Genomic DNA, 15820 nt, shown 5'->3' on the forward strand with positions numbered 1-15820 from the left:
CTTGAACAAGATAACAATCAGAAATGCTTATCCGATTCCACTAATTACTGAGCTATTTGATCGCCTGAAAGGCTCTAAGATTTTTACCAAGTTAGATCTGAGGGGAGCTTATAACTTGGTGAGAATTCAGCAGGGCGATGAATGGAAAACGGCCTTCAATACCCGGTATGGCCACTATGAGTACACAGTAATGCCCTTCGGGCTTTGCAATGCCCCTGCTGTATTCCAGGACTTGATTAATGAGGTTCTTAGGGAATTTCAACATGAATGTGTTATAGTTTATTTGGATGATATACTGATACACTCTAAAGAGCCTGAGATTCACCACAAACAAGTCAGAAGGGTATTACACAAACTCCTACAGCATGGGTTGTATTGCAAGTTGGAGAAGTGTAGCTTCGACCAATCTCAGGTAAATTTTCTTGGTTACGTTATTCTGGAGAGGGGTTTAAGATGGATCCTGTTAAACTCCAATCTATCTTGTATTGGCCATTGCCCAAGGGACTCAAGGCCATTCAGAGGTTTATCGGATTCTCGAATTACTACAGGCGCTTCATTAAGGGGTACTCGTCTATTATTGCTCCTATTATCAACATGACTAAACAGGGTGCTGATACTAAGACATGGTCTCCGGAGGCGCTTGTTGCTTTCAGTACTCTCAAAGAACAGTTTGCCTCAGCACCGATATTGGTTCATCCAGACACATCTTTGCCTTTCTTACTCGAGGTAGACGCCTCAGAGACAGGTGTAGGCGCTATTCTGTCCCAAAGGTTAAGTTTGAATAAACCACTGCATCCATGTGTTTTTTTTTTCCCTGAAATTGTCTGGTCCTGAGAGCAGGTATGATATTGGTGACAGGGAACTGTTAGCGGTAATTATGGCTTTAAAGGAGTGGAGACATTTGTTGGAAGGGACTTTACACCCGGTTACTATTTTGATTTTGGTTTGGTTTGATTTTGGTTACTATTTTGATTTTGACTATTTTGAAAGCCATTAGCATGTCTACTGAAAGATATGGTAAGCTAGAGTTTCCCACTTGCTTCATATCAAATGTCAAGGCCTCACTCTACCTTCATTATGACCACCGAATACAATTCAAATCCTTAACATTTACTAGGGGCTTGGCTCTGCATGCCTGACCCTTGTAAGGTCCTCCATGTGCATTCAATCATACGTTACGCAAATTAATATTACATACGTTTTACTATGTTACTTCACGTTTCCAGATATCCATAGGGATATTGACTTTCTAGCATGCTATATGTTTTTTTTTCTATATGTTTTTACACCTATAGGCATCTTAGGATACAGACAATCTGCGATCCCAAGCCTATCAGGTAAATGATTATGATGTATTTATCATACCAACACATATCATCTTTAAATTTAAACCACAATCAGACTCTCCTCTTCATGTTCCGCTCATAAGAGCTAATTTTCTCCCTTCTGTTAGTCACTGTATATCCCTTCTATTTTTTGGTTCACATCACGACCATCACTGCAGTTTCATCTGGTGACTTTTTTACAGTCCTTCTCTCTCTGATTCTATCCAGTTTGTTCAAGCACGTACGTTTACGCTCATTCACAAAGAGACAAGCCCCGTCTAGGATAAGAAAACTGACTTTTAGGGATAGGAGTTGGCCTTAGTATAAAAAATTAAACATACCGGTCCTGTGAGCCCAACTCCCCACCTCAACATGGAGGTTTTGCCCAACGGCCCAACTCACAGTTAGTGCTTCTGCAGGTTCATAGTCAGGGCCTCACATGTCACAGCCACACATATTAGTATAGATTCAGAGTGTTGTCATTTAAAACTCAGTGAAGAGCAGTTTAATACCTATCCATATCAACAAATACTGTCTATGAATCTTTTCAACACATATACATAAACATGTTTTGAGAAATTACTAATTTCCAGGAAGAAAACAACACTTTCTTCCCAGGATGTGCAGGATCACATATGATGGGGCACAAGCTGTCGTCATCATTGTTATCTGCACTGGTGGTAGATGATAGAAAGAGTCCCCTCAAATATAAATAAAAAAGTAAAAATAAGACCGTTCCATCAATCCCAATTATATTTGACTATAATAATAAAAATATAGACATCAAAAAAAATATTCAAAAGCTTGGCACATTCTACTTCAAGATAATGTCTTGAAGGATATCATCCCCACAAAACCAAATATAATCTTTAGAGTTGCCCCTAGTTTTAAAAGCCTTCACACAAAAACTATACAAAAAATAAGAAATTAAATCCTCTACCTTATCCAATACTAAAGGCTTTTTTAAATGTAGAAAATGTATCATATGTAGAACTACAAAAGATTTGGTTCCAAACAAAACCACTAATTTTAAATCAAATATCACCAATAAAACATATAATATAAAGCACTTTATCACATGCAACACAAAAAATGTAGTCTACCTATTGGAGTTCCATTGTGACTTCCAATACGTAGGCATGACATCCAGATGTTTAAAAATTAGGATATCCGAACATTATAAAAAATGGTTATGAAAATCATACGGTTTTCAAACATTTTCTGACACAAATGGCCTAAATGAGGATTTTGACCTTTTTAACTTTTTATGATTATCTCCTATAACAATTTTTTATAATCATAAAGATCAAATATTAAATAAACAATAGGATGTACATGTTTACTCTCCACAAAATGATATATTTTTTCTCCAATATGGAAATCCTGTTAATATGACTAATTGTATTTATCTTTAACTGTTAATGATGTCTTTTATGAGAAATAGAGTATATATATGCTCATTCTCATAATGAGAAAGTTTTTTCTGACTGCCTAATATTTTGGTTAGTCTCTTTCATTTTATATACTTTTATATTTATCCTTATTTTTTTATCTGGCATATCCTAACAGCTTTTATACCATCCAAAGAATCCATGGTGGGGAGTTTGTTCCACCCACGCGCATCGCACAGAGCGGTTTGTCTGCTCTGTAAATTGTAAGTACATCTCCTATTTTATCCAGCACTTTTTTAATATAGAGAGCACTATGGGCCTTCTCTTGTGTTTTTATTTCATATGACCTACACTGAAAATATCGTCAGAGGAATATCCTACATGTGGGCAGTTTAAATACCACTGTATGCTGTTTTTACTTGAGCTGGTTATAGCTCCCATAAATGTGAGTTGGCATTTCTTAACCTTAGTGTTGTCTGTTGCCACACTCCTTTAAGTTATTGCACCATTGGTCCCCTATGTGTGTTTTTTTCTCTTTCATATATGCTGATAAGGATTTATCCTATTAAGCCATCTTGAGAATTTCTGAAGAATTATAGACTGTGAATTAGAGACTTTAATTTGCCTGTTTCCCTGGTATTTTTTTCTATTATTTATTTTATTTATTCACTTTGTTCTTGGCGCACCCTGTACTTGTTGTTTTATGTTTTTTCAATCCTTTGAAGGGTTTTGAGGGTTACCCTTCCTTTCAGCTGTGCAGCCTCCCCCTCCCCGTTGTGATCAGTTTGGATAGCGCTGTTCCATCCCTCTTTTTTCTTTATTATAACTAAAGGGTGTACACGTCATTGAAAATTCCCTGACATAGGTCAAGAGGGCATCTTAAAGTCTGAACATCTTTATCTATTTAGGGTTACCACAGTATATTATGCACTGCAAGAGTCGTAGAATAGCCTTGAAGCTTGTTTATGCATTATTGTTCTTGTATTTCGTCTGGGACAAAATGGCATAAATATATTATGCACTGAAGGTAAGTAAGAGGTTATTGCTTAAAGAAACATTTATGAAAAACAATGTTACATTTTTTTTTTGTATTCTTTATTTTTGTTTGTGCAGATCATTTACATGTAGTTTGCACTGCCACAACAGCTGGTGCAAATTGATTTGCAATCACGTGTGTTTACATGGCATCAAAAACATTGCACATTTTGGTTTATAAAGACATAAACAAGATTATAACATAGGCTTCATAAGAAACGCATAGGATCAGATGTGTGTTACGCTTAATAGCTTAGTCTGCTTGTCTAGGGCGTGAGGTACAGAGTAGGCTTGAGTACGAGTTTGTTTGAAGCTGTACTATGAGTTGTTGGGCTAGGTTGTATGCCTTACCTTCCCCGCTATATTTGTGTATCTAATTTGGCTGGTTTGGCATGTACCTAGCTGCTAGTTAAGGAGTGTTAACCAACTTTGTTGTGTGTGTCGTCAGGGGATTTGTATCCCCATAAGGGCACACCCCTAACTCGCTGAGCTTGCTCACATTACTTTAAAGCAGACTCTATTAAGTAGACTCTTTCAAGTAGGAGTTAGAAAACCAGGAGTTGAAACACAACAAGGGGTTTAAACTAACAAGGTAATTGTTTTATTGTTCTGTATCTCACCATTTTCTCCTCTTATTAGGGTTAGTTTTCCACTACCCACCCTTTATATATTATATAATATTGTTTAGTTTTTGTTACTGCCTCTAGTTCCCCCATTTTGTTATTTAATATCGTGAGTCACTTGTACTTTTTGTGATTTATCAACATTATATACCTTCTCTGTTCTGAGATTGCCCCTCCCAAGTCTCCAACCCCCTTAAACTGAGCTAAAGTCCATCTCCATTTTCTGTCCTATCTCCATTTTGTAGATTGCTATGACCCTTCCCCCCCTACTACTAGTTTAAAATATCCTCCAACCTTCTAGCCATCCTATCCCCCAGCACTGCAGACCCTCTCATATTTAGGTGCAATCCATCACTACTATAAAGGTTGTACCCAAGCGCAAAGTTGGCCCAGTGCTCTAAAAACCCAAAACCCTCCTTCCTGCACCAAGACTTAAGCCATGCATTGACCTCTCTAATCTCCCGCTGCCTTTCCACTGTAGCCCGTGGCACAGGTAATATCTCAGAGTATACCACCTTGGAGGACCTTTTCTTAAGTTTGCTACCTAATTCCCTGAAATCATTCTTTAGGACCTTCCCTCTTCCTCTTACTTTGTCATCGTTACCAACATGGATTATGACCACTGGGTCATCCCCAGCCCCTCCCAATAATCCATCCACTCTGAAACCGCACCCCATAAAGTCATGAAAAGTGAATGAACAACTAGGTACTAAGCCCTAAACGTACCAGGAGATCTAGTATTAGAAGCAAATGGGAAGCTAGGGAGATGAAATGGATCTGGAATAAGGCAGAAAAAGTAACAACAATATATAAAGAAAAAATAAATATGAGACTGAAAATCAAGGTGCAACAATAAAAAATAGATACAGAAATAGATGAAAACATATAAAAATAAATATAAAAATCGAAATGAATATAAAAAAATCAAAAGATAGAAAAAGATAATAAAAATAAAAGTAAAAAATAAAAATAGGAGATAAAAGTAGAAGTACAAATAAGCCTACATAAAAATAAGAAATAACAGCAGCAGTCAAATAAATGACCAGAAGAGAGAACAGGTAGAATGGATAAGTGACAAAAAATGTTTTGGGTATAGATACAAATGGGTAAAGAATCAGACTGAACCAGGTGGAGCAGGAGAATATGAGCTGGAAAGAGTTAAAGTAGGTGAAACAGCATAAAATAGGACAAAGAAAAAGTGCAGTTGGTAAAACTAAATCAATAGATAAGTAAAAAATAGAATGAAATACTGAGTGGTGAATAAAATAGTAATACTAACTGCAACAGGGGCAGAAAACTAAATGTCTGACCATGACATGCAGTAACTAAAATGCATATACACACAACGAAGGACAGTGCAGTGGAACAATGGAGATAAAACTCTGTCCAATATGTGGTTTAGTAGCAAAGATAAACAAAAGTCCAGTATAAGACTCAGTTTAATAAAGTTCAGAGTGCTATAGCAGCAGATGTAAATCTATCCCAATACGTAGAGATCCTTGTATTCGGCAATAAGATACAGTTTCTGCAAACAATGTAACAGCTTATATAGACTAATAGTAGCAGAATAATAATGAGTACCTGCCACACAGTATCAGTAGCTGTAATAATATAACCTCAAATGGTCAGCAAAGACTGATAGTGGTTAGTCATGCAGCAACAACTGAAGAGTCACTAACTATATCACTGGCAAAGATCTAGAGTGCTACGATATTCCCCTCATGGATCAGCAGGATATAGCAGACACCCATCGTGTAAATAAAAGATCCAAATTTATTAATTAAATAACGGATAAAATAAACTCACAGTGAACGTGAAACCAACACTTATTTTGTTTTACCTAATAATCCATGTGAAGACTATAAGAACGAACTACTTTCCTTACTGGAAGATGGTAAATCCAGAGGGATTCTGGATAAAAAGGAATTCGATTTATGTCAACTGTAGACATCCGAGGCTGGCTGTCTTCTATCACCTCCCAAAAATTCACAAGAGGTTAGACAACCCCCCGGGAAGACCCATCATTTCGGGCATTGGTTCTTTGACGTCCAATCTCTCTGAGTACGTTGATCAATTTTTACAAGAGCCTGTAACGAAGCTGAAGACATCACGCAAATTATCAATATTCTCTCTAAGATTAAATGACAGAAAGGATACATTAAAATAAATAAGTTATTCTGGAGCGCTAAGTATATACAAGCTCTATAGGGGCAAAATTAGAGCTATTTGTAGGCTTTGATGTATAATAACAAGTATTTCTCAAATTTCAGCTACCAAACTCCAAAGTGTTCCCTTCACTACATACACAGTATCCAGAGTATAATATTAAGAAGTGGAGCGATATGAAACCATACTAAGCCCCTCTCCCACATGCAACCAAGCTTGTAAAAGGGAAAATGTATACTTATATTCTTTACTTGATAGTATTCCAATTCATATTTGGCATGAAAAAAGAAAATAAAAAGTATAATAGTACAGATCTGTATGGATTGCTTGCACTTTTTAAATAGTGCTGGTTGTCACATACATTTACTAGATCAGCTGGGTATTAAAAGACAATGTATTACTGATGTATTACAATATAAAGTATAAAAACAAATTAATTCATGAATATACAAAATATAAAGCAAGTCACTGCTTACTAGACAGGGTGGTGAGTAGAACGGTATATGTTCCCGTTACTCACAACTAAGATTTCCCACACTGGGAGATGTCTCCTGTATGAAGGGATCGGTGGAGTTGCTTTGATAAGGTCCTGGTAGCAGGCGAGTAATCAGAAGCTGCTTTTCAGAAATCCTGGCTTGTTAAAAGGCTCTGCCTCCTTCTCAACGTGCTTACGTGTGTACACGTTTCTCCGTTCACAGACAGCCCCTAACCTCAAGACCTTGCTAGCTCCTACAGTCAGAAACAACAAAAAGAAAACTCACAAAGGCCCATTACGTGAATTCACACAGTGTGGAAAATGTATAGGCTGCAAACTTACTGCAATATCACGAACAACAATTAAATAATTCCGGCACAAAGATACTAAGGAAGTTTTTAAGATCAAGATAACTCTTAATTGTGACTCCGCAGGAGTTAATTATCTCATGAGCTGTCCATTCAACAAACAATACATGGGCAGGACAAAAAGGAAGTTCAGGACTTGCTTGAGCGAACATGTTAGGAACATCAAAAGAGGCTTTTAATGTAATAACCTATCTCGACATTTCAATGAATTCCATCTTAGTGATCCTACTGGTCTCAACTTTATGGCAATTGAGAAGGTCGAGCTGGAGAGGAAGCGACCTTGAAAGAGAACCGGACAAAGTGGAGGCAAAATGAATCTTCAACCTAGATACCCTTGAACCTAAAGGCCTCAATATAGATTTTGAGTTAAATGCCTCTTTTTAATTATTTTCCGCTTTGTTCTAAATATTCTCTGATTTCACGATTTTTGTCTCTGAAGTTGTTAGTTGAATATCATTACATAAGTCCAGTTATGCGGATTCTGATAATAGCACATTTTATCATTATCTGTATTCCATTTTAGTGGTGGCCTGTTTATATATATGATGTTTTAGATGTTTTTATTACAAGTAGACCCTTTTAGTTATCTTATCAGGGACCCCTGCCAACTCAGTTTTACATTTATGTAGATCATTATTTTTATATCAGAAATGTTTGGATGGTTTTTATCCGTTAGAATAAGGTCATTGTGACGGTAGTAGTTTGTATCACCGTCCAATATTCCCTTTGTCCCCATTAGTGATGTCACGAACACGAAATTTTCGGTCGGCGAACGGGAACTTCCGCAAACGTCCGTGAACTGCCATTGACTTCAATGGACAGGCGAATTTCAAAACCCACAGGGACTGTTTCTGGCCACAAAAGTGATGGGAAAGTTGTTTGAAGGGGACTAACAATTTGACTGTGGCATGCCAGAGGGGGATCCATGGCAAAACTCCCATGGAAAATTACACAGTTGATGCAGAGTCTGGTTTTAATCCATAAAGGGCAGAAATCACCTAACATTCCTAAATCGCAATGAATATGGATTGACAACTGACATATGACATATTGACAACTTGACATATGGATTGACACCTGTCCTCAGAGCCCCTGATGCACACGGACACAGCGCAGAATAGGGACTGTTCCCCCTACATAGGGTCACTTGGCAGATATGGATTGACACCTGTCCTCAACGCCCCTGATACACACTGACACAGAGCAGAATAGAGACCGGGGGTCTAGTAGCGTGGACACCCAGCACGGGTCGTTCTCCTTCAGCCTTTTTATACGAGGGTCCCTCAACAGGCACGACAGCGTGAAAGACCACATTTGCACAAGGTTGGATGCCGAGCTACTCATTTCCCGTTCCTCCTCCTCACACAGAGTAGAATAGAGACTGTTCCCCGTCCTCAGAGACCATGATACACACCGACACAGAGCAGAATAGAGACTGTTCCCTGTCCTCAAAGCCCCTGATACACACTGACAAAGAGCAGAATAGAGACTGTTCCCCCTACATAGGGTCACTTGGCAGGTATGGATTGACACCTGTCCTCAAAGCCCATGATACACACTGACACAGAGCAGAATAGGGACTGTTCCCCCTACATAGGGTCACTTGGCAGATCTGGATTGACACCTGTCCTCAGAGACCATGATACACACTGACACAGAGCAGAATAGAGACTGTTCCCCGTCCTCAAAGCCCCTGATACACACTGACACAGAGCAGAATAGAGACTGTTCCCCGTCCTCAAAGCCCCTGATACACACTGACACAGAGCAGAATAGAGACTGTTCCCCGTCCTCAAAGCCCCTGATACACACTGACACAGAGCAGAATAGGGACTGTTCCCCCTACATAGGGTCACTTGGCAGATCTGGATTGACACCTGTCCTCAGAGACCATGATACACACTGACACAGAGCAGAATGGGGAATATTCACTAAATGCCAAACATTGTTATACAGGGGAATATTCACTAAATAAGGATAAGGTGGGGAACCTACTGTTCTCCCCCCAGCCCCCATCCCTGCGCGCTGGGTGGGGGGCATAAATCACAATGGGAGGGACCTACTGATAGGAGTGGTGTACTATTCTTATCAGTTTAATACCTGTTGCGTCTCCTATCAGTGGACGTGTACATGGTAGCGGTTTTAGGAACTGCACACCTGGGACCCAAGCAAGGTCACCTCGTTCAACAGGCTACAACATGTGTCCCTGGAAACCTAGCCTGGACATCATGCACAACTTGAATGGAAAACGGGACTAACAGGTCAACCCTGCTTACGGAGACTCTCAGGTCATTGATCGTGTCAAGAGGAGGGGAACAACTTCAAAAAAAGATTACTGGCAAATTCTTAAAAAAAAAGGGGGGAAACTGCTGCTGCCGAAAATCCCAATACCTGACTAGAACGCTACAGATCCCATTACCCAATGCGTACTTGCAACGTCTACAAAGGACTCTCACTAGCTTCGTGTGGGCACACAAAAAAATCAGGGTAGCCACTAGCATACTCACCAAACCCCTAGAGCAGGGAGGGCTAGGACTACCAGAAGTGAGAACCTACTATAGGGCAGCGCTGATGACCACTGCCCTGCAGGCACACACAGCCCACAACACACCACAATGGGTGGACATGGAATCAACGTGGGCTTGCCCCAAGGGCCTTAGGTACTTATTCTGGGTCCCACATAGACATCGCCCTAAACTACCAGGCACACCGGCAACTACCGCAATCCTGCTGAAAACCTGGGATACGATTAAACCACAATTAGGTTATACATATAAATGGGCGCTGGCCACACCACTATACTGCATACACATGATGAATCCCACATTTGACCATCGACTATGGACCGAGCGACGATGCACGTTGGTTAGACACCTCTATAATCAAGGACAGCTGAGACAATTCCCCGACTTGCCACAAAGAGCGATATTCTCCTACCTACAACTAAAGGGAGCACTGACAAACTCCACTATCCTGACAACCCCGACCCACACGCGTTGTATAGAGAGAGCATGCGAATCTAGAACAATGCCCAAGAAACCGCTTCCACTCATGTATGCAATTCTAAATAATCCTACCCAACAGCCACCACCGCAGCTAGACAAATTCAGAGAGGCATGGCATAATGATTTGAGTACAGTCTTCTCAGAAGAACAATGGAACCAAGCCTTCATAGCCCATAAAGGTAGATCCAGATGTGCATCCCACCTAGAGCTAATGCGCAAGATACAATATAGGTGGTACTTGGTACCGACTAGACTAGCGACCATATATCCCAACACCTCAAGACTTTGCTGGAGATGTTTAATAGAGTAGGGCACAATGCTCCACATCTGGTGGGCCTGCTCGGCCATCAGAGGATACTGGAAGGCAGATGAGGGGGTGATACAAGGGGCACTGGTCACGAGAACCAACCTGAGACCAGAAAATGCCATACTCTTGATCTCGATTGACCCATTCCCAAAAGCACATGCCGACCTAACATATCATATTTTGATTGCTGCCAACTTATTAATAGCCAGAGGGTGGAAACAACAACAGCCACCGGAGAGATCTAGCCTTCTCCAACAGATCTCCCTAAACCTAGCATATGAAACAAAAACCTGCCAGCGGCTACACCCCCCACACCACATAGTGGAAGCCAGGAACATATGGGAGGCGTATCTGAGGAAGGAGGAGGAGGGGGTCGTGTTAGAACAATAACATATCACATATATATATACGAAGGATGAATAGTACCACTCCTAAGACCTAACTGCTCTGACGCAGAGAGACAACGACTCCAAACACCATGGTACAACAGCCAACATTGATGTATACCAAGCTGAGGTTAAACAATCTACAGGGCATAACGGAACAAACAACCACATTGTACATAGTTAAGTAGTTAGATAAGGAATATATGTGTGGATGAATCCCTGATGAAGTATAAGGGAAGGCTGGGATTCAAGCAGTATGTTCCTTCCAAGCGCTCTAGGTATGGTGTAAAGATGTATAAGCTCTGTGATAGCGAGACTGGGTATACTCAGGCCTTCCGGGTGTACGAGGGAAAGGATAGCCAACTTGACCCTCCAGGTTGCCCAGAACATATGGGATGGAGTAGGAGGAGTAGAGGAGGTGGTATCAGGCCTGCCTGCAAGTCATGGTGGTGTTACCAACTCATCTGCAGAGCCACGCATTCCATGCTTGGCAGCCGTCAGCAGGTTTACCCAATGCGCAGTGTAGGTGATATACCTGCCCTGACCATGCTTTGCAGACCAGGTATAAGTGGTCAGATGGACCCTTGCCCCAACACTGTGTGCCAGACATGCCATTACTTCCTTTTGCACAATCGAGTACAGGTTGGGGATTGCCTTTTGTGAAAAGAAATTTCAGCCGGGTACCTTCCACTGCGGTGTCCCACTAGCTAAAAATTTTTTGAACGCCTCAGACTCCACCAGCTTGTATGGTAAAAGCTGGCGGGCTAATAGTACAGACAAGCCAGCTGTCAGACACCGGGCAAGGGGGTGACTTTCTGACATTGGCTTCTTACGCTCAAACATGTCCTTGACAGACACCTGACTGTGGGCAGATTAGCAGGCCTGACACACAGACGCTTGGAGACAACTAACTGCTATTCAATCTATAACAGTGAAAAAGTTTTTTGGTTTTTAAATGCAAGCTAATGGGACACCAGATATGAGTGGCAAAGTACACTGGCAGAGGTCTGCAGAGAACACGCTGTCAGGGTATTTATATCGGCAGACATTTTGTGCTATGATAGAAATACAAAGTGTATATTCTGAAGTCATTGCTAAACAGACCAGACTCCATTTTGTTATTCTCAAGTTAACAAAGACACGACATTTCTTTCCTTTCTCTATTGCTGACCGTTTAGCCAGAGCTGAATGGAATGTGTATATAAACAAACCAAATAGATAAGACATTGAGAATGGGGGTAGACAGACTGTCTAATTACTAATGGAATATAATAAATTCTATTCCCAGACTTAGGTGACAGAGGATTAAATAATTAAATTTTACTTTCGATATTGTACAACGTCCCATTATAGTTTAAGGTGAAACTTAGTTCACAAACTATCAATTTTAGGAATTATAGCAGAATTTGCAGACGCATAGTCTGGACAAAACTGAGAAAAACTGTGTGATCTGACAGATAAAATAAGTTATTGGATACATAAAGATAACGTAAATGACGTCAAAAATAGCCACCAGGAAAAGTTAACTCTTTCCTGGATAGGTATGTCTAGTGGAACAAGGCTGCCCTCTTGAGTTCGAATATTAAAATGATTACCTAGAAGGCAACCACACCCCACATTTGTGATTGGCTATCACCTAAGGAATTTTTCCCTTTAAAGACAAGGGAAGAGAGGGAGATTCAAGATTGAAGAGATAGACATTACGACACTCTGGGGATTCAGAGAGATCCAGGCAGAATCGGGCGACCAGAGTAACCAAGAAACTCTCACACTCCATGCAGAGAAAGAGATCTATGACATTTAGCTACCTGAGGATATCTGATGAGAAAATATCTACTTAACTGGTAAATATACAGACATTTAATTAATTAATTAAAATTAATTAAAATTAATAGCATGATATATGACTGGATAAATCATGTTTGATTTCATATTTAGAAATCTTAATTATTAAAGAATATATATATGGTTATAGCATCCTATCTGCAGCTGGGATCAATATAATCATTAATGTATTTGTGTGATTAATATCACGTTAGCATATCATGACCATTTATCCAGCTGTATTGATTGGCTCTAAAATAAGATAAAATATCTATTTAGACAAATTAATTAAAATATCAGCTTATGTAACATGTAGATTTCTCATTGGATGGATCAAGGAGTGGTTACTGACTATTTAAATATTATGTTTATTTAATATTACATAGGAGTAAATCTTAACTACTTAGGAGGTCTAACCAGCATTGAAAGGGTTACTTCTGCCAGAAAGTTTTACTGCAGCTCTAAGGAATGCTCTGTCTCCTTAAAACTTTGTTTCCTTAGCTGTAAAGAAAGGGTCGTAAATCAGTCTTGACAGCTAATGGAGTCTATGCTGTACTAACCAGGAAGTAAATTGCCTATTGTATTGCATATTGTTTTTATACTGCATATTAATTATTATTGCCATATTGTATTACATATTCATGTTATACTCGAATTCCATTGATTATTATCATGCATGTTACTTATATTATTATCATTTGAATATAAAAAATAAATATCTATTTTTATAACAATTTGTGATTTTTAATTACCGGTATATGGTTATACATTTCATTTAACACGATAACGATTAAGGATCTGAGAATTGAAATAGTGGGCAATTTCTCATCTGTTTACATTAATATCCCATTAATATCCCCACAAATTGGAGGCACTGTCGCTGAGATCGTTTAAGTTGAAATTATATTCCATATAAAATAATATTTGTGTAATTCATGCAATTAATCTTAATATAGAAAAGAGTTTTGTATTGAGATTAAATCACTGTATAAAATATGGCCAGCGGCAGCGATACATCTGTAACAGATAATACTGAAATAATTGAAGACCTAAGAAAACATGCTTTAATCAATATTCATAAACATATGAAAAATGATTTAAGCTATGATGTTTGGTTAAAGAGCGTAGAATGGGATGCTAAATGCACGATGACAACTGATGAACACATACTAAAACATCTTAAAGTAATTGCTGAACAAAAGAACATAGAGAAAAAGATGGGGTACATAATACACTCTTGGCCTTTCTTTATGTCAGCACTTCTTAAGGCGTTAGATGAAAACAAGGTATTGAATACCAAACTGGACACGTACAGTGAACAATTTGGCATTCAAGATGGGAAACTCCAAGATTTACTTGCTGAGCATAAAACTCGTCAGGCTGATCATGAAAAAGAAATGACAGCTTTGATGGATAAATATGCACAGGAAATAAATCAGCTCAAAATGCAATTGGATAAGTATGAAGAGGAGAGTCTGAAATCAGGCAGTGAGGTTAGTAGTCATCATTCTGTGCCAAAAAGTTGCACAAAAATGCAAGAAAAGACTATCTATAAATCCCCTCCTTGTCATGATTTTCCCACACCAGACCAGGTTTTCATAAAACAGTCTGTAAGGAATGAGGTGAGTAATTCAGGAATATCACCTGTGAAACAGAATTCTCCATCTCCTGGCATTGCCAAACAACCTTGGCAATCTTGGGCAGAACAGTTTGAAAAAGCTGTCTTGGCCAAACTTGAGAGGGAGAGTCCAGTTCAAGGTGATAGGAATGAAAACAGACATGGTGTCAGGATCGGGACAGGGATCCAACACGCAGAGTACAAAGAGTGGAAAGGTACGTATACCGGGCCTTAGAATGGCCGGACTAACGTACCGAGAGTAAAGAATAGTCAGAGACAAGCCGAGGTCGAGGGAACGAGAAGACAGATAAGCGAGAGACAAGCCGGGTCAAGGGATAACAGAGAGACAGGGTAGTACAACGAGCCGAGTCAAAACCAAAAGAGCAAACTAGAATACCAGAGCACTGAGTGACTAGACAAGCTAGAACCACGACAGGGCAATGAGCTGAAGTAAGGAGTAAGCTTAAATACCCTGGCTCTGGATGGAAATCACGCCTCTGACAAGTACCGATTGGATATCGGACACTTGAGTGACAGATTGCTCGTGATAGCGTCATGACGTCACGTATTGAGCGTCCTGCTAGAAAAGGACGTGGATTCCTCGCGGCCGGTGTTTAAGTGACTGGATGAACCGCGAGGAACGGAGGAAACAGCTCGCCTGGACGGATACACCACCAAGTCTCTACCTCCCTTAGAGGTAGAGGCCTCAGGTACCCTGACAGTACCCCCCCTCTCAGATACGCCCACCGGGCGGAATGAACCGGGGCGAGATGGGAAGCGGAGGTGAAATGCTCTGCGAAGGCGAGAAGCATGGACGTCCTCCTGAGGTACCCAACTCCTCTCCTCAGGACCATATCCCCTCCAGTTGACCAGATATTGCAGTTTTCCCCTTGAAATTCTGGAGTCAATGATGGAGCTGACCTCGTACTCCTCCCGACCCTCCACCTGAACAGGACGAGGTGAGGAGACCTTAGAGGAGAATTTGTTGCAAATGAGGGGTTTCAACAAGGAGACATGAAAAGAGTTAGGAATGCGTAAGGCAGGTGGCAGAGCAAGGCGATACGCAACCGGATTGATACGAGTGAGAACCCTGTAAGGGCCTATGTAGCGAGGAGCAAATTTCATGGATGGAACTTTTAGGCGAATATTCTTAGTACTCAACCACACCCTATCCCCAGGAACAAAAACAGGAGCCGCTCTTCTATGTTTGTCAGCGTGTTTCTTGAACAGCGAGGAACTATGTAATAGAATTTGCCGAGTCTGATCCCATAATTTCTTCAGGTTGGCGACATGATCA

The sequence above is a fragment of the Pelobates fuscus genome, chromosome 12 (genome assembly GCF_036172605.1).
Source record: "Pelobates fuscus isolate aPelFus1 chromosome 12, aPelFus1.pri, whole genome shotgun sequence".
NCBI lineage: Eukaryota > Metazoa > Chordata > Amphibia > Anura > Pelobatidae > Pelobates > Pelobates fuscus.